We start from the raw sequence: 13226 nt of genomic DNA on the forward strand, positions 1-13226 counted from the left end.
GGGGTCAAAGGGCGAGCGTCCCGCGCGTGCGCAGTCAGCGGCAGGCAGCGACGCGCTGGGGGTGGGCAGCGGGTAGGTGAAGGAGGCCGGGCGAGGAGACGAGGGGGGCTGGGAGGGCTCCACCTTGGCGAGTCCAGCCGTGGAGGCGCATCTTGTGTGAGTGTGAGTGAGTGTGAGTGTGTGTGTGTGTGTATAGAGAGACAGCCCCCCGCCCCGCCCCGCCCCGCCCAGCCCCGCCCATCACCCCCGTCCCTGGGAGCCCGCGGGACCCGGCCGGCGAACTCAACCGGCCCGGCCCGGCGCGGGAGGCGGCGGCGGGGAAGCCCAGAGAGGCTCGGCTTCTTGAGCGGGGCAGGGGCGCCCTCCGCCACCGTCTAGGGCCACACCACCCTGAACGCCCCCGATCTCGTCTGGTCTGGGAAGCTAAGCAGGGTCGGGCCCGGTTAGTACTTGGATGGGAGACCGCCTGGGAATACCGGGTGCCACAGGCTGCTGCTTTTTTTTTTTTTTTTTGCCTCTTGTTCTGTCCCCTTTCTGGGAGCGCGGCGGCGGCCCGGGGTGGGGGTCACCCCCACCCTCAGCGCCCGCGCGGTGCCTGGCGCCCCAGCCCGCACCGTGGGGCCTCCTCTTGTCCCAAGCCGCGACACCGCCGCCACGCGGCAGCATGCGTGGCATCTGGACTGTCAGGTCTCAGACCAAAGGTCTGCTCTGTGGGAACCGACACGCTGGAGGAAACCTTGAGAGTCTGAGAGGGGAGGGAGTTCCAGAAGAAGGCCAGGATGTCATTTTGAGGGAGTATGTGACCAGAACTCGTCCCGTTGCTTTTGGGGTTCTATGGGCTACACGCAGGAATCTTTGGTGGTGGCACCTGATGTTGGGGGATCCGGAGTCACACCCAGACCTGCTCCACAGGCCTCCTTTTACTTTTGTCTTCGGATTCATTATTTTTAAAAAGTGTCTCTTACCTCTAGGATTGCATTTTCTTTTCTCTCTCTCTTCAAGCAGATGATGGGAGTACAAGTATTCAGGTGACATGTGACGCCCGTGCCCCCCTCCCCCCTGCGTTCTTTTTTTTTTTTTTTTTTTGAGACAGAGTCTCGTTTTGCTGCCCAGGCTAGAGTGAGTGCCATGGCGTCAGCCTAGCTCACAGCAACCTCAATCTCCGGGCTCAAGCAATCCTGCTGCCTCAGCCTCCCGAGTAGTTGGGACTACAGGCATGCACCACCACGCCCGGCTGTGTTTTTCTATATATATTAGTTGGCCAATTAATTTCTTTCTATTTTTAGTAGAGACGGGGTCTCGCTCTTGCTCAGGCTGGTTTCGAACTCCTGACCTGGAGCAATCCGCCCGCCTCGGCCTCCCAGAGAGCTAGGATTACAGGCGTGAGCCACCGCGCCCGGCCCCCCCTGTGTTCTTATTCATATACCTCTCATGTTGTTCCAGCGTATTGTGGGGGTACCAATGTTAAGGTCGGGTGCCTTGCCCTCTCCAAGCCTCCCCCCTCGGGTCAGAGCTTCAAGTGCGCCCATCCCCCAGTCGGTGCGCACCCACCCCATGCCTAATGGATGTGTATGCCCCTCCCCTCCCCCCACCCGCCCGACACCCACCCGATGAAGGTGATTCCTCTCTGTCCACTTAGGCGTCCATCCGTTCGTACCAATTTGCTGGTGAGCGCGCTCACGTGGTGCTCGTGTGTCCATTCTTGGGATACCTGGCCTACTGGAACGGGTTCCAGCTCTGGCCAGGAGAACACGAGAGGCGCCCTCTCACCGCTGCTCCTCACAGCCGAATGGCACTCCGTGGTGTCCACGCGCCACATTTTATTGATGCACTCCTGGATGGATGGGCACTCGGGTCGCTTCCACGTCTTTGCGATTGTGAATTGTGCCCTAACTGTCACCCTACCCCTTACCCAGCCCGTCTCCTCTGCCCCTGCCTGACGCACTCCTCCCCGGCCAGGCCCGTCACTGTCCTGGGCCCCCGCCTGACCGGCTCCTCCCCGCCCGGCCTGTCACCGTCCTCTGCCCCTGCCTGACATGCTCCTTCCCGCCCGCCCGGCCTCTCACCGTCCTGGGCCCCTGCCTGACCGGCTCCTCCGTCGCCTGGGCCTTCCAAGGGCTTGGTATGGACGCTGCTTCCAGGAAGCCCACCAGAAACCCGGCAGCAGGGTGGCCGCAGCAGTCTCCAGCAGCCGTCCCTAAGTCGCGTGAGTGCGGGGGACGTGCCCCCGCTGTGCCGCGGGGGCCCAGCCTGGTGTCTTCCCTGAGGCCCTGCGGCTGCCGGCTGGGCTGCCGCTCCCAGCAAGGGGAGAGCCGCGGAGGTGGGGACCGCCTCCTGATGGGGACGTACACGCAGCTCTCCACGTCGGATTCCGGGGCTCTCTGTCCTGCCCGAAGGCCCAGCTGGCCTGCGGGTCCTTGGAGTGGCAAAAACCTCCGAAAACTGAGACTGAGGGTCCGGTGGGTGTCTGCACTTTTGTGCTGGGCACCCCAGGGAGGCCCGGGGGCTGGCTGGACAACGTGGTCTGCTGGGCGGGGGGGGGGGTGTTGGAGGAGCCACTGATGCCCTTTGCACTTTGGGTAGCAAGAGTCTGAGGTGTCTCTGAGCCCTGTGCCCTGTGGGGGCGGGGCGGGGGGGAGGAGGAGGAGGAGGAGGAGGTGGGAAGGGCCGGGGCCTGCAGTCCTGTTCCCGGGGTGGCACGGCAAGTGGCTTCTTCCACAGGCTGCTTGGCCTGGGCTCCCTGCACCTGGGCCTTTGGAGGACCGGCCCTGTGCTTGCCAACACTTCCTGCAGGGACCCAGAGCTGGGAGGTGGCATCTCTCAGCCCTGGGTCGGGCAGAGCCCCAGCGGGCCATGCCCACAACCTCTCTCAGCACCGGTCCCCCAGAAGGCTCCTTTGGGACCAGGATTCTCTTGCGGTGACTCTTTAAGGTCTGGCCCCTGGATGGAGGGGCACCAGGAGTAGAGGAGCAGGAAGGGGAAGGGGGTGGCCATGCGAGGGGACACTTTGAGGCCGAGTCCCAGCTTCAGCCTGATCCTCCTGGGAACCCCGCTCTGAGACAAGGAGCCGGGCTTCGCATTCCCACAGCAGCCAGTCGTGGGCTGAGGACACCTGGGGCGTTGGGAACTCCCTGGCTTCTCCTTGGTTTAACGTCTAGAGCTGCTTGTGAACCGCGCCGCCACACACACCCGAGCGCAGGTGTCTTCCGCACAGACTGCGGGCCTCGCTCTTCTGAACGCCGCCAGCTCGCCACCCACCCACGGGTGAACCTGGTCAGGGTGCTTTCTCTAAGGGGCAGACTCTTTTCCGGGCGGGCTACCGGTGTCTCTGTTTGCTCGTTTCTTTCTTCCATTCCGGGAAAGTCTTCCTTGCTGGGTGTGGAAATCTCCTATGCCTTCCCTCGCCTATTCTGTCAGCTTTAAAATTCTCTTTCAGTTGCCACCCTCACAGATGGATTAGGAAACTCTTTCCGGTGCACTCATTAGTGAAATGACCTCCAGGAAGCTGGAATCCAATATCTAATGGCCGATTTTTAGCGAGTCCACACGCCAGGGTGGTCGGGGTCCAATGCAGCCCCGGCCAGGCCCAGGCCCCTTGGACTGGGCCACAGGAGGACACGGAGGAGGGTCCCGGCCCCCACGAAGCGGTGCCGGCAGTTCTCCACGGGCTTGGGCGTTTTCCAGAGGTAGGAGATGGAGGGGACTGATTTCTTCAGCGCCCCCCAAACCACGCCACCCCACCCCACCCATGGGACACATCCCCAGAGAGAGACGCCCCATACACTGGCTGTGCCCCAGCCCTGGCCCGGGGGAATAGGCGGCAGCCCACCCACAGGGCGCGGGGGGGGGGGGCGCAGCTGAAAGGGGTTGTGGGGGAGGGCGGCCCCTGGCTGGGGTCAAAGGGCGAGCGTCCCGCGCGTGCGCAGTCAGCGGCAGGCAGCGACGCGCTGGGGGTGGGCAGCGGGTAGGTGAAGGAGGCCGGGCGAGGAGACGAGGGGGGCTGGGAGGGCTCCACCTTGGCGAGTCCAGCCGTGGAGGCGCATCTTGTGTGAGTGTGAGTGAGTGTGAGTGTGTGTGTGTGTGTATAGAGAGACAGCCCCCCGCCCCGCCCCGCCCCGCCCCGCCCATCACCCCCGTCCCTGGGAGCCCGCGGGACCCGGCCGGCGAACTCAACCGGCCCGGCCCGGCGCGGGAGGCGGCGGCGGGGAAGCCCAGAGAGGCTCGGCTTCTTGAGCGGGGCAGGGGCGCCCTCCGCCGCCGTCTAGGGCCACACCACCCTGAACGCCCCCGATCTCGTCTGGTCTGGGAAGCTAAGCAGGGTCGGGCCCGGTTAGTACTTGGATGGGAGACCGCCTGGGAATACCGGGTGCCACAGGCTGCTGCTTTTTTTTTTTTTTTTTGCCTCTTGTTCTGTCCCCTTTCTGGGAGCGCGGCGGCGGCCCGGGGTGGGGGTCACCCCCACCCTCAGCGCCCGCGCGGTGCCTGGCGCCCCAGCCCGCACCGTGGGGCCTCCTCTTGTCCCAAGCCGCGACACCGCCGCCACGCGGCAGCATGCGTGGCATCTGGACTGTCAGGTCTCAGACCAAAGGTCTGCTCTGTGGGAACCGACACGCTGGAGGAAACCTTGAGAGTCTGAGAGGGGAGGGAGTTCCAGAAGAAGGCCAGGATGTCATTTTGAGGGAGTATGTGACCAGAACTCGTCCCGTTGCTTTTGGGGTTCTATGGGCTACACGCAGGAATCTTTGGTGGTGGCACCTGATGTTGGGGGATCCGGAGTCACACCCAGACCTGCTCCACAGGCCTCCTTTTACTTTTCTCTTCGGATTCATTATTTTTAAAAAGTGTCTCTTACCTCTAGGATTGCATTTTCTTTTCTCTCTCTCTTCAAGCAGATGATGGGAGTACAAGTATTCAGGTGACATGTGACGCCCGTGCCCCCCTCCCCCCTGCGTTCTTTTTTTTTTTTTTTTTTTTTTTTGAGACAGAGTCTCGTTTTGCTGCCCAGGCTAGAGTGAGTGCCATGGCGTCAGCCTAGCTCACAGCAACCTCAATCTCCGGGCTCAAGCAATCCTGCTGCCTCAGCCTCCCGAGTAGTTGGGACTACAGGCATGCACCACCACGCCCGGCTGTGTTTTTCTATATATATTAGTTGGCCAATTAATTTCTTTCTATTTTTAGTAGAGACGGGGTCTCGCTCTTGCTCAGGCTGGTTTCGAACTCCTGACCTGGAGCAATCCGCCCGCCTCGGCCTCCCAGAGAGCTAGGATTACAGGCGTGAGCCACCGCGCCCGGCCCCCCCTGTGTTCTTATTCATATACCTCTCATGTTGTTCCAGCGTATTGTGGGGGTACCAATGTTAAGGTCGGGTGCCTTGCCCTCTCCAAGCCTCCCCCCTCGGGTCAGAGCTTCAAGTGCGCCCATCCCCCAGTCGGTGCGCACCCACCCCATGCCTAATGGATGTGTATGCCCCTCCCCTCCCCCCACCCGCCCGACACCCACCCGATGAAGGTGATTCCTCTCTGTCCACTTAGGCGTCCATCCGTTCGTACCAATTTGCTGGTGAGCGCGCTCACGTGGTGCTCGTGTGTCCATTCTTGGGATACCTGGCCTACTGGAACGGGTTCCAGCTCTGGCCAGGAGAACACGAGAGGCGCCCTCTCACCGCTGCTCCTCACAGCCGAATGGCACTCCGTGGTGTCCACGCGCCACATTTTATTGATGCACTCCTGGATGGATGGGCACTCGGGTCGCTTCCACGTCTTTGGGATTGTGAATTGTGCCCTAACTGTCACCCTACCCCTTACCCAGCCCGTCTCCTCTGCCCCTGCCTGACGCACTCCTCCCCGGCCAGGCCCGTCACTGTCCTGGGCCCCCGCCTGACCGGCTCCTCCCCGCCCGGCCTGTCACCGTCCTCTGCCCCTGCCTGACATGCTCCTTCCCGCCCGCCCGGCCTCTCACCGTCCTGGGCCCCTGCCTGACCGGCTCCTCCGTCGCCTGGGCCTTCCAAGGGCTTGGTATGGACGCTGCTTCCAGGAAGCCCACCAGAAACCCGGCAGCAGGGTGGCCGCAGCAGTCTCCAGCAGCCGTCCCTAAGTCGCGTGAGTGCGGGGGACGTGCCCCCGCTGTGCCGCGGGGGCCCAGCCTGGTGTCTTCCCTGAGGCCCTGCGGCTGCCGGCTGGGCTGCCGCTCCCCGCAAGGGGAGAGCCGCGGAGGTGGGGACCGCCTCCTGATGGGGACGTACACGCAGCTCTCCACGTCGGATTCCGGGGCTCTCTGTCCAGCCCGAAGGCCCAGCTGGCCTGCGGGTCCTTGGAGTGGCAAAAACATCCGAAAACTGAGATTGAGGGTCCGGTGGGTGTCTGCACTTTTGTGCTGGGCACCCCAGGGAGGCCCGGGGGCTGGCTGGACAACGTGGTCTGCTGGGCGGCGGGGTTGGAGGAGCAACTGATGCCCTTTGCACTTTGGGTAGCAAGAGTCTGAGGTGTCTCTGAGCCCTGTGCCCTGTGGGGGGGGGGCGGGGGGGGAGGAGGAGGAGGAGGAGGAGGAGGTGGGAAGGGCCGGGGCCTGCAGTCCTGTTCCCGGGGTGGCACGGCAAGTGGCTTCTTCCACAGGCTGCTTGGCCTGGGCTCCCTGCACCTGGGCCTTTGGAGGACCGGCCCTGTGCTTGCCAACACTTCCTGCAGGGACCCAGAGCTGGGAGGTGGCATCTCTCAGCCCTGGGTAGGGCAGAGCCCCAGCGGGCCATGCCCACAACCTCTCTCAGCACCGGTCCCCCAGAAGGCTCCTTTGGGACCAGGATTCTCTTGCGGTGACTCTTTAAGGTCTGGCCCCTGGATGGAGGGGCACCAGGAGTAGAGGAGCAGGAAGGGGAAGGGGGTGGCCATGCGAGGGGACACTTTGAGGCCGAGTCCCAGCTTCAGCCTGATCCTCCTGGGAACCCCGCTCTGAGACAAGGAGCCGGGCTTCGCATTCCCACAGCAGCCAGTCGTGGGCTGAGGACACCTGGGGCGTTGGGAACTCCCTGGCTTCTCCTTGGTTTAACGTCTAGAGCTGCTTGTGAACCGCGCCGCCACACACACCCGAGCGCAGGTGTCTTCCGCACAGACTGCGGGCCTCGCTCTTCTGAACGCCGCTAGCTCGCCACCCACCCACGGGTGAACCTGGTCAGGGTGCTTTCTCTAAGGGGCAGACTCTTTTCCGGGCGGGCTACCGGTGTCTCTGTTTGCTCGTTTCTTTCTTCCATTCCGGGAAAGTCTTCCTTGCTGGGTGTGGAAATCTCCTATGCCTTCCCTCGCCTATTCTGTCAGCTTTAAAATTCTCTTTCAGTTGCCACCCTCACAGATGGATTAGGAAACTCTTTCCGGTGCACTCATTAGTGAAATGACCTCCAGGAAGCTGGAATCCAATATCTAATGGCCGATTTTTAGCGAGTCCACACGCCAGGGTGGTCGGGGTCCAATGCAGCCCCGGCCAGGCCCAGGCCCCTTGGACTGGGCCACAGGAGGACACGGAGGAGGGTCCCGGCCCCCACGAAGCGGTGCCGGCAGTTCTCCACGGGCTTGGGCGTTTTCCAGAGGTAGGAGATGGAGGGGACTGATTTCTTCAGCGCCCCCCAAACCACGCCACCCCACCCCACCCATGGGACACATCCCCAGAGAGAGACGCCCCATACACTGGCTGTGCCCCAGCCCTGGCCCGGGGGAATAGGCGGCAGCCCACCCACAGGGCGAGGGGGGGGCGCAGCTGAAAGGGGTTGTGGGGGAGGGCGGCCCCTGGCTGGGGTCAAAGGGCGAGCGTCCCGCGCGTGCGCAGTCAGCGGCAGGCAGCGACGCGCTGGGGGTGGGCAGCGGGTAGGTGAAGGAGGCCGGGCGAGGAGACGAGGGGGGCTGGGAGGGCTCCACCTTGGCGAGTCCAGCCGTGGAGGCGCATCTTGTGTGAGTGTGAGTGAGTGTGAGTGTGTGTGTGTGTGTATAGAGAGACAGCCCCCCGCCCCGCCCCGCCCCGCCCAGCCCCGCCCATCACCCCCGTCCCTGGGAGCCCGCGGGACCCGGCCGGCGAACTCAACCGGCCCGGCCCGGCGCGGGAGGCGGCGGCGGGGAAGCCCAGAGAGGCTCGGCTTCTTGAGCGGGGCAGGGGCGCCCTCCGCCGCCGTCTAGGGCCACACCACCCTGAACGCCCCCGATCTCGTCTGGTCTGGGAAGCTAAGCAGGGTCGGGCCCGGTTAGTACTTGGATGGGAGACCGCCTGGGAATACCGGGTGCCACAGGCTGCTGCTTTTTTTTTTTTTTTTTGCCTCTTGTTCTGTCCCCTTTCTGGGAGCGCGGCGGCGGCCCGGGGTGGGGGTCACCCCCACCCTCAGCGCCCGCGCGGTGCCTGGCGCCCCAGCCCGCACCGTGGGGCCTCCTCTTGTCCCAAGCCGCGACACCGCCGCCACGCGGCAGCATGCGTGGCATCTGGACTGTCAGGTCTCAGACCAAAGGTCTGCTCTGTGGGAACCGACACGCTGGAGGAAACCTTGAGAGTCTGAGAGGGGAGGGAGTTCCAGAAGAAGGCCAGGATGTCATTTTGAGGGAGTATGTGACCAGAACTCGTCCCGTTGCTTTTGGGGTTCTATGGGCTACACGCAGGAATCTTTGGTGGTGGCACCTGATGTTGGGGGATCCGGAGTCACACCCAGACCTGCTCCACAGGCCTCCTTTTACTTTTCTCTTCGGATTCATTATTTTTAAAAAGTGTCTCTTACCTCTAGGATTGCATTTTCTTTTCTCTCTCTCTTCAAGCAGATGATGGGAGTACAAGTATTCAGGTGACATGTGACGCCCGTGCCCCCCTCCCCCCTGCGTTCTTTTTTTTTTTTTTTTTTGAGACAGAGTCTCGTTTTGCTGCCCAGGCTAGAGTGAGTGCCATGGCGTCAGCCTAGCTCACAGCAACCTCAATCTCCGGGCTCAAGCAATCCTGCTGCCTCAGCCTCCCGAGTAGTTGGGACTACAGGCATGCACCACCACGCCCGGCTGTGTTTTTCTATATATATTAGTTGGCCAATTAATTTCTTTCTATTTTTAGTAGAGACGGGGTCTCGCTCTTGCTCAGGCTGGTTTCGAACTCCTGACCTGGAGCAATCCGCCCGCCTCGGCCTCCCAGAGAGCTAGGATTACAGGCGTGAGCCACCGCGCCCGGCCCCCCCTGTGTTCTTATTCATATACCTCTCATGTTGTTCCAGCGTATTGTGGGGGTACCAATGTTAAGGTCGGGTGCCTTGCCCTCTCCAAGCCTCCCCCCTCGGGTCAGAGCTTCAAGTGCGCCCATCCCCCAGCCGGTGCGCACCCACCCCATGCCTAATGGATGTGTATGCCCCTCCCCTCCCCCCACCCGCCCGACACCCACCCGATGAAGGTGATTCCTCTCTGTCCACTTAGGCGTCCATCCGTTCGTACCAATTTGCTGGTGAGCGCGCTCACGTGGTGCTCGTGTGTCCATTCTTGGGATACCTGGCCTACTGGAACGGGTTCCAGCTCTGGCCAGGAGAACACGAGAGGCGCCCTCTCACCGCTGCTCCTCACAGCCGAATGGCACTCCGTGGTGTCCACGCGCCACATTTTATTGATGCACTCCTGGATGGATGGGCACTCGGGTCGCTTCCACGTCTTTGGGATTGTGAATTGTGCCCTAACTGTCACCCTACCCCTTACCCAGCCCGTCTCCTCTGCCCCTGCCTGACGCACTCCTCCCCGGCCAGGCCCGTCACTGTCCTGGGCCCCCGCCTGACCGGCTCCTCCCCGCCCGGCCTGTCACCGTCCTCTGCCCCTGCCTGACATGCTCCTTCCCGCCCGCCCGGCCTCTCACCGTCCTGGGCCCCTGCCTGACCGGCTCCTCCGTCGCCTGGGCCTTCCAAGGGCTTGGTATGGACGCTGCTTCCAGGAAGCCCACCAGAAACCCGGCAGCAGGGTGGCCGCAGCAGTCTCCAGCAGCCGTCCCTAAGTCGCGTGAGTGCGGGGGACGTGCCCCCGCTGTGCCGCGGGGGCCCAGCCTGGTGTCTTCCCTGAGGCCCTGCGGCTGCCGGCTGGGCTGCCGCTCCCAGCAAGGGGAGAGCCGCGGAGGTGGGGACCGCCTCCTGATGGGGACGTACACGCAGCTCTCCACGTCGGATTCCGGGGCTCTCTGTCCTGCCCGAAGGCCCAGCTGGCCTGCGGGTCCTTGGAGTGGCAAAAACCTCCGAAAACTGAGACTGAGGGTCCGGTGGGTGTCTGCACTTTTGTGCTGGGCACCCCAGGGAGGCCCGGGGGCTGGCTGGACAACGTGGTCTGCTGGGCGGGGGGGGGGGGTGTTGGAGGAGCCACTGATGCCCTTTGCACTTTTGGTAGCAAGAGTCTGAGGTGTCTCTGAGCCCTGTGCCCTGTGGGGGCGGGGCGGGGGGGAGGAGGAGGAGGAGGAGGAGGAGGTGGGAAGGGCCGGGGCCTGCAGTCCTGTTCCCGGGGTGGCACGGCAAGTGGCTTCTTCCACAGGCTGCTTGGCCTGGGCTCCCTGCACCTGGGCCTTTGGAGGACCGGCCCTGTGCTTGCCAACACTTCCTGCAGGGACCCAGAGCTGGGAGGTGGCATCTCTCAGCCCTGGGTAGGGCAGAGCCCCAGCGGGCCATGCCCACAACCTCTCTCAGCACCGGTCCCCCAGAAGGCTCCTTTGGGACCAGGATTCTCTTGCGGTGACTCTTTAAGGTCTGGCCCCTGGATGGAGGGGCACCAGGAGTAGAGGAGCAGGAAGGGGAAGGGGGTGGCCATGCGAGGGGACACTTTGAGGCCGAGTCCCAGCTTCAGCCTGATCCTCCTGGGAACCCCGCTCTGAGACAAGGAGCCGGGCTTCGCATTCCCACAGCAGCCAGTCGTGGGCTGAGGACACCTGGGGCGTTGGGAACTCCCTGGCTTCTCCTTGGTTTAACGTCTAGAGCTGCTTGTGAACCGCGCCGCCACACACACCCGAGCGCAGGTGTCTTCCGCACAGACTGCGGGCCTCGCTCTTCTGAACGCCGCTAGCTCGCCACCCACCCACGGGTGAACCTGGTCAGGGTGCTTTCTCTAAGGGGCAGACTCTTTTCCGGGCGGGCTACCGGTGTCTCTGTTTGCTCGTTTCTTTCTTCCATTCCGGGAAAGTCTTCCTTGCTGGGTGTGGAAATCTCCTATGCCTTCCCTCGCCTATTCTGTCAGCTTTAAAATTCTCTTTCAGTTGCCACCCTCACAGATGGATTAGGAAACTCTTTCCGGTGCACTCATTAGTGAAATGACCTCCAGGAAGCTGGAATCCAATATCTAATGGCCGATTTTTAGCGAGTCCACACGCCAGGGTGGTCGGGGTCCAATGCAGCCCCGGCCAGGCCCAGGCCCCTTGGACTGGGCCACAGGAGGACACGGAGGAGGGTCCCGGCCCCCACGAAGCGGTGCCGGCAGTTCTCCACGGGCTTGGGCGTTTTCCAGAGGTAGGAGATGGAGGGGACTGATTTCTTCAGCGCCCCCCAAACCACGCCACCCCACCCCACCCATGGGACACATCCCCAGAGAGAGACGCCCCATACACTGGCTGTGCCCCAGCCCTGGCCCGGGGGAATAGGCGGCAGCCCACCCACAGGGCGAGGGGGGGGCGCAGCTGAAAGGGGTTGTGGGGGAGGGCGGCCCCTGGCTGGGGTCAAAGGGCGAGCGTCCCGCGCGTGCGCAGTCAGCGGCAGGCAGCGACGCGCTGGGGGTGGGCAGCGGGTAGGTGAAGGAGGCCGGGCGAGGAGACGAGGGGGGCTGGGAGGGCTCCACCTTGGCGAGTCCAGCCGTGGAGGCGCATCTTGTGTGAGTGTGAGTGAGTGTGAGTGTGTGTGTGTGTGTATAGAGAGACAGCCCCCCGCCCCGCCCCGCCCCGCCCCGCCCCGCCCATCACCCCCGTCCCTGGGAGCCCGCGGGACCCGGCCGGCGAACTCAACCGGCCCGGCCCGGCGCGGGAGGCGGCGGCGGGGAAGCCCAGAGAGGCTCGGCTTCTTGAGCGGGGCAGGGGCGCCCTCCGCCGCCGTCTAGGGCCACACCACCCTGAACGCCCCCGATCTCGTCTGGTCTGGGAAGCTAAGCAGGGTCGGGCCCGGTTAGTACTTGGATGGGAGACCGCCTGGGAATACCGGGTGCCACAGGCTGCTGCTTTTTTTTTTTTTTTTTGCCTCTTGTTCTGTCCCCTTTCTGGGAGCGCGGCGGCGGCCCGGGGTGGGGGTCACCCCCACCCTCAGCGCCCGCGCGGTGCCTGGCGCCCCAGCCCGCACCGTGGGGCCTCCTCTTGTCCCAAGCCGCGACACCGCCGCCACGCGGCAGCATGCGTGGCATCTGGACTGTCAGGTCTCAGACCAAAGGTCTGCTCTGTGGGAACCGACACGCTGGAGGAAACCTTGAGAGTCTGAGAGGGGAGGGAGTTCCAGAAGAAGGCCAGGATGTCATTTTGAGGGAGTATGTGACCAGAACTCGTCCCGTTGCTTTTGGGGTTCTATGGGCTACACGCAGGAATCTTTGGTGGTGGCACCTGATGTTGGGGGATCCGGAGTCACACCCAGACCTGCTCCACAGGCCTCCTTTTACTTTTCTCTTCGGATTCATTATTTTTAAAAAGTGTCTCTTACCTCTAGGATTGCATTTTCTTTTCTCTCTCTCTTCAAGCAGATGATGGGAGTACAAGTATTCAGGTGACATGTGACGCCCGTGCCCCCCTCCCCCCTGCGTTCTTTTTTTTTTTTTTTTTTTGAGACAGAGTCTCGTTTTGCTGCCCAGGCTAGAGTGAGTGCCATGGCGTCAGCCTAGCTCACAGCAACCTCAATCTCCGGGCTCAAGCAATCCTGCTGCCTCAGCCTCCCGAGTAGTTGGGACTACAGGCATGCACCACCACGCCCGGCTGTGTTTTTCTATATATATTAGTTGGCCAATTAATTTCTTTCTATTTTTAGTAGAGACGGGGTCTCGCTCTTGCTCAGGCTGGTTTCGAACTCCTGACCTGGAGCAATCCGCCCGCCTCGGCCTCCCAGAGAGCTAGGATTACAGGCGTGAGCCACCGCGCCCGGCCCCCCCTGTGTTCTTATTCATATACCTCTCATGTTGTTCCAGCGTATTGTGGGGGTACCAATGTTAAGGTCGGGTGCCTTGCCCTCTCCAAGCCTCCCCCCTCGGGTCAGAGCTTCAAGTGCGCCCATCCCCCAGTCGGTGCGCACCCACCCCATG

At 63.0% G+C, this 13226-nt stretch overlaps 4 pseudogenes; all 4 read left to right on the forward strand.

Annotated features, from left to right (window-relative positions):
- The first annotated feature begins 372 nt into the window (after nt 1-372).
- On the forward strand, nt 373-491 carry LOC142874532 (uncharacterized; annotated as a pseudogene).
- A 3768-nt stretch (nt 492-4259) lies between these two features.
- On the forward strand, nt 4260-4378 carry LOC142874534 (uncharacterized; annotated as a pseudogene).
- A 3772-nt stretch (nt 4379-8150) lies between these two features.
- On the forward strand, nt 8151-8269 carry LOC142874536 (uncharacterized; annotated as a pseudogene).
- A 3772-nt stretch (nt 8270-12041) lies between these two features.
- Nucleotides 12042-12160, forward strand: LOC142874537 (uncharacterized; annotated as a pseudogene).
- Nucleotides 12161-13226: the final 1066 nt, after the last annotated feature.

This window comes from Microcebus murinus, chromosome 12 (assembly GCF_040939455.1).
Source record: "Microcebus murinus isolate Inina chromosome 12, M.murinus_Inina_mat1.0, whole genome shotgun sequence".
Lineage (NCBI taxonomy): Eukaryota > Metazoa > Chordata > Mammalia > Primates > Cheirogaleidae > Microcebus > Microcebus murinus.